General features: G+C 43.5%; 1 protein-coding gene across 1 annotated transcript in view; it reads left to right on the forward strand.

Annotated features, from left to right (window-relative positions):
- Positions 1 to 3,633, forward strand: part of RELL1 (RELT like 1) — a 63,020-nt gene extending 59,387 nt beyond the window's left edge. The window contains exon 7 of the mRNA XM_072737894.1: positions 1,551 to 3,633. The gene's annotated coding sequence lies outside the window, so the exon portion shown is untranslated. The remainder of the gene's footprint in view (positions 1 to 1,550) is intronic.
- The last annotated feature ends 2,367 nt before the right edge of the window (positions 3,634 to 6,000 follow it).

Raw genomic sequence — 6,000 nt, forward strand, 5'->3', positions numbered from 1 at the left:
CTTCTTTCCCTTTACCCTGTTTGTACTCATCAACTCTCAAGTGAAAGTATTTCCAGACTTGCTTTTGTTTAGCTCTACAGCACAAAGCTGCACTTTGGCCACGCCAAGCTGAAGCAAGGCAGAGCAGAGAATTATTACTTCCATTCGTAATGAAAAACTCCGTGCATTCTGTTTTAGGGGACGATGTTTTATTTCCTTTTTAGCAAAGGGGATAAGGATCCTTTACTCAAACCTTTTAGTTTGGGCAATCTCTCTCTCTTTCTCTTCTTCGCTGCCTCTCTCTCATAACTGTGATGAATATTTTAAACTGTAGAATGACAGGAAATGATAATATCTCAGGCTCTAGATCTTGAAGTAGCTGTAGGGGCACGTGGGTGGCTCAGTGGTTGAGCGTCTGCCTTTGGCTCAGGGCATGATCCTGGGGTTGTGGGATCGTGTCCCACATTAGGCTCCTTTCAGGGAGCCTGCTTATCCCTTTGCCTGTGACAAAGAGACATTTTCTGTCTCTCTGTGTCTCTCATGAATAAAAAAAAATATTTTTAAAAATTGAAGTAGCTATAAAATAAGTACAAAGTAATATGTAAATCAAGATCTCTTTATTGGCATTTTGCTCTTTGTATTCCTGGAAGTTGGTTTCATACAGTTTTGCTTAGCATTTGTGGGCAGATGGGGCAATTCTTTCTCCCTTAACCTGGCATAGGGTGGCCTGTGTGATGTGTATGCCTCCATAGGCACAGGCAGCGCTAGAATTTCCATCCTGTCCTATCCCAGTCTTCCAAACAGGACTGTAAACAGGCACACAGCTGTCTGTCACATAGATGAGACATTCGTAAGAACAGCAACAACAATCGCAAACAGCTTTGGAACATAAAAAGCTGTCTTCCATCTTCCAAGTTTCCTGGGGGCTTCGTTTGAAATGAAAGTGTGAACACTCTAGAACCAGCTGTTTGAACCAAAACACACAACACAGCCCTCGAGTCACAATTGGCATCTGAGATGGGCATCTGGTCATTGAGCTTCTGTTGGTTCCAAGATCCTGGCCAAGATGCCTCATGTGCACCGTGGACATCTAGAGTTGACCCTGTCTTGTGTGGCTCCGGAGAGCCACCTTATCTGACACAAAGAAGTTTCATTGTGCCTGAGCACGCTCACCCCAATGCTCATTACTTGGGAGAACATGGCCAAGGAGTTAAACACATTCCCGAGAAGAAGTGATACATGACTCAGAGGAGAACGCTCAACCGGTCGGTCACTGTAGAAGCTTGTGTTGAAACAGACTGATGCCCTCAGTCTACTGTGGCTCTCAAATTCTTTCTTGGTTTTCTATCAAAACCTTGATAATGAGGTCTTTCTGAAATTGTGGTACTTAACATTTCTTTAGACTGAATTCTAGAAGAAATATATAATGGGGGAAGGAACTCAGTGGGGTCGGGTGAGATGGAGGTGAGGATGGATTACAATTCCTCTGTGTTTTTAAATATCCACATGGGTTAATACGTGATACAATGTTTACCTTCTGGAAAGCTTTACCTTTTTGTTTTCTCTTGCAGGGGTGACCTTATTTCAAGAGTTCAAAGACACTGAAGACTTACAAGAGAAGAAGTTGCCTGGGGAATTTTTAAAAATTTTTATACAGTTTCTGTTGTGGAGTCTGCAGACATGGGGATAAAAGCTAAAAGGGAATATCTGTGCTATGCCACATACAGAATTCAGTTTGCTTGGAAACAAGGTTTGGGTTAAAAAGTCCAAGGGAAAATTTACTACATTTCCAGTGAAGGAAAGAGCTTATTTTAAAATTTTCCCAACCACCATACTTCCCAGTCCCCTATTTCTGGCCTTGGTACACCTTGCCAGTTTTTCTCGCATGATCGCTGTGTGCAGGGGAACTATTTGTGTGCAGTCCGAGCTGCTGCTTGGGGATGTTTATGCATGAATGTGTGTGAGTGTGCGCATACACACACATACATGCACATCTGTGCACGGCTTCTGTTCTCCCAACCCATAGATCTCATTTTGCAACTAGTTGCAAGAAGATCCTCTTGCAGTTTAACTGTTAAAAAAGATAAAGATGAACCTTCAATGGTCAAAGGTCCTTGTAGATAATCTGGTCTAGCCCTGAGAAATTGGGGTCCCTATCCTTCCCGGAAGGGCATGGAGTCAGATGGAACCAGAAGCCAGACTTCGGATTCTTGGACCAAGAAGTCACCACCACCGTGCCACTCCTAGGTCACTTATAAAATATCGAGAGTATTTTTTTCTTAAACTTTCGCTAAGCAAGTCTTATTTAATCCATTGAATAAAGGGAGATAATAGTTTAAAATGACTAAAAACAGCAAAACAAACAAACAAACAAAAAAACAAAAAAAATGCTTGTTTTGACAACCCAAGGCCAAAACAAAACAAAGATACCCAACTTCTGATGAAGAATGGACCAATACCTTCCCCTGGCATGTTTTGCTCGGACACTTCCTATGTTGCGTCTTGTAACCCATGCTCGTTATTTAAAAGATTCTTGATGGTTACATTTCCCCTGTAGCCTGGAAAGCCCTACTTTTATGTATTTTTAAAAGCTATGTAGTGTACGAAACCCCTGCAAGAACCAGAGGCAGAGATAGTAGCACATTTCTGACAGGTGTGGGCCGGGGACTGGGAGCGCCCAGTTACAGGCAGGTCTCCAAGACCTGCCCCCATGTCAGTGTTGGTGTGATGCCTGGGGCACTTCTTTGATCTAGGAGAGAAAGAGCATCTTTCTCATTTCACCCCCAAAGAAGATTTCCATATGTCAAGTACTGACTGTAAACTTATGCATTCCATTCTGTTTATGGCATCAAACTAAAAATGTCCAACCTTTTAAATGAATGGTAGGTTTAATTTCATGTGAATTTTTTCTGACAACCGGTAAGAGCTCTACGTGTGTACATACATCTATACAGTGGACTAGGGGAAGCTGGTATGGAAAGAAATCCCACTGAAGTCCAGAAAGGGGCAACATAGGAATTTTGGGGGTGTGTGTATTACTGTAAATACCTATATGTGCAGTCTAGACCAATAGTTTTAGTTTTTTTAAGAACATCATTTTTTGGCTTGAAAACTATGATGCCCTCAAAGGGTGAGGCTAAAATGTAAGATATTCTTCAGCTTTAATTATTTTTTAATTTTATTCAGGTCAGAGCACTTTTTTATAGCAATACAACAGGCAAGAGAATACTCAACCATATTTAAAATTGTGTTTATACCAAGAGTACCTTTTAAACATTTTCTAATACTTGAGCAGTTTTTGTCCGGCTGGCTTCCAAATATGCCAAAAGTTAAGCATTCAATGTTTTGACACATAAGCTTTTTACTGATAAGAATTCTTAAGTGTTCCCAAAGCAACTGATGTTTACAGGGCTTGTGTTCTTCTTCCTTCTCTGGAAGGATCTGGGGATCCACCATGAACTTACTATACAAAACACTAATGATGGGCTAACTTCTGGTTTAATGAGTGAGTTGGCTACCACCTTGATGTAAAAATTTGTAAAGGAAACTTTTTCACCATTTTGAGTGTCAGATGTATTTTTAACTGTCTGGTTTGTACTTTTACGACTTTTGTACTACCAAAGCAGAGTTAAAAATAAAAATGTTAAACATAAACGGTGTTGTTTTTGAACGAAAATGCGATTGTGGTAGTTACGATTCATACTGGGCCTGATTTTAACGTGTCTGATTTCTTAGGTCTCAGTTGACCAGTGATGATCTGGCCAGCTGTCCCCCACTGGATGTCAATTCCCTGCTTCTCCCCTCCCCAGCCCCATCCCCGTCCCCGGCAAGGAACACCACTCCCCACCCCCTGATATTTATTTTTAAAATTTGGAGATCATTCTGAATGTATACAGACCAATGATCAAAGCTAAGATGGGAACACAGGTACAATATGACTAAGCATGCACAGCTTTGTTCGGATCCCACCAGTCATTCCAGTAGCGTCTGAGGGTCACCCATTGCAGTTAGTTGTCTGGCCGCTGATCGGTGATGGGCCTCTCATCTTTTTCTTGGGATCCGTGATCCCATGATTTCCACCGTGCCCTTCTGAAATTTTGTAGAATTCCCTTCCACGTCGGTCTGCCCGCTAGTTCTCATGATGAGACTGAGGACTAGTGTCATGGAAAGGACCCACAGGGGCGATGTGCCCTCCCCATTGGGTCACAGCAGAGGAACGTGACGATGGCCGTGCATATTACTAGTTATGTCAACCTTGATCATCTGGTGGAGGCTGTGGCCACCAACCTTCACTTTGGTCTTTCCTTTTGCAGTTAACATTTGAGAGGAGATCCTTTGAGATTGGGCAAATATCCTATTTCCTCTTAAGCTTCCTACCTATTGATTTTACCATCCGTATCAGTTTCTGGGGCCTCGTGTAGCAAATCCCCACCAACGGAGTGGCCTAAAACCATCGAAATTTATTTCACCGTTTAGGAGGCCAGCAGGCTGCAACTGAGGTGTCTGCAGGCTGATTGTGAAGTCCCTGAGGGAGAATCTGTTCTGTGCCTCTCTCCCAGCTGCTGCTGGTTGCTGGCCATCCTGGCTCCCTTGCTTTGTGGCCGCTTCACTCCCATCTGTGCCTTTCCTGCGCGTGTGCCTTTGTCTGCTCTTCCCATGAGGACACCAGTTATTGAATTCAGGGCCCACCACATTCCAGCCGGCTTCATTTTAACTGGGTTGCATTCGCACAGACCCTAATTTCAAATAAGATCCTATTTGCAGAAACCAGGAGTCAGGGCTTCAGTACCTCTTTTTAGGGAACACGGTTCAACCCGTGGCACCATCCACTGGTGGATCTTACCTGCAACAGTTATGACTGGGGTGCGGCTCTTTCAGGTTGGTACCTGTGTCCTTTTGATGGGGCTCTGTGTTCTCTTTCTCCACCTTCCTTCTCTTTCTCCCTCCTCCTTCCTTTCTTCATCCCTTCCTTTCTCTTTTACCCCTTGGCTCATTCTCACTTCGTGGAACCACAAGCTGTTCCAGGCTCATCTTGTCACCTTGTATCTTCCTTGCCTTAGCCCTGGCACTGACCACTAACCAAGGAGCCCTGGTTCCTTTTTACTGTAGAATTGGGTTCAGGATGGTAGATGTGCTCATGGAAGCAGGACCTCACTGCTTCTAGGTTTCTACGTGTACACACACACACACACACACACACACTACTAGCCCATGTATACACACACGTAGGTTCCTTTATCTTTAGAACAAGCATGGCCTGGGATTGGTTCTCTGACTGGAGTCCAGCTCTACAGAGCTCATGCCAAACGTCCTGCTTCCCTCGTTTGTCTCCTACAAGGAGAAAACTTGGTTCCTACTCTCTAAAATATTATTACGTTCAATTTACGTTTGAATTTACGTTTTAGTTCAATTCTAACATACATATAAAGTCGTTTGAATATATAGCCCTGGGAGAGGCCAGTTTACCAGCTAGAGCACAGTGTGTGTATATATGGTTGGTTTAGTTTTCTTTAGCCCTACAGTAGGCAGCCTGTGCGCTGGTGACTTAGATCAGCTCCTTGGTTCCCCACCCTTCAGTGTGGTTATGTGATTCAGTTTTAACACAGAGTCATTTGTCATCATCTATACGCCATCCTTCCTTTATGTCCTGGTTAGAATTAAAAAAAAAAAATTTATTTATATGAGAGAGAGGGAGAGTGAGAGAGAGAGAGAGATCACAAGCAGGGGGGAAGGGCAAGGGAGAAGCACACTCCCTGGTGAGCAGAGAGCCTGATGCAGGACTCCATCCCAGGACCCTGGGGTCATGCACCAGAGCCCAAAGCAGATGCCTAACCCACTGAGCCACCCAGCCTGAATTTTTAAAAATATATATGCAGCAAAGTTCACTCTGGTGCCTCACTGGATTTTGATTTTTCTTCTTTTAAAGATTTTATTTATTTATTCAGAGAGGCACACAGAGAGAGGCAAAGCCATAGACAGAGGGAGAAGCAGGCTCCCCTCAGAGAGCCCGATATGGGACTC

This window comes from Vulpes vulpes, chromosome 14, assembly GCF_048418805.1.
Source record: "Vulpes vulpes isolate BD-2025 chromosome 14, VulVul3, whole genome shotgun sequence".
In the NCBI taxonomy this organism is placed as follows: Eukaryota; Metazoa; Chordata; class Mammalia; order Carnivora; family Canidae; genus Vulpes; species Vulpes vulpes.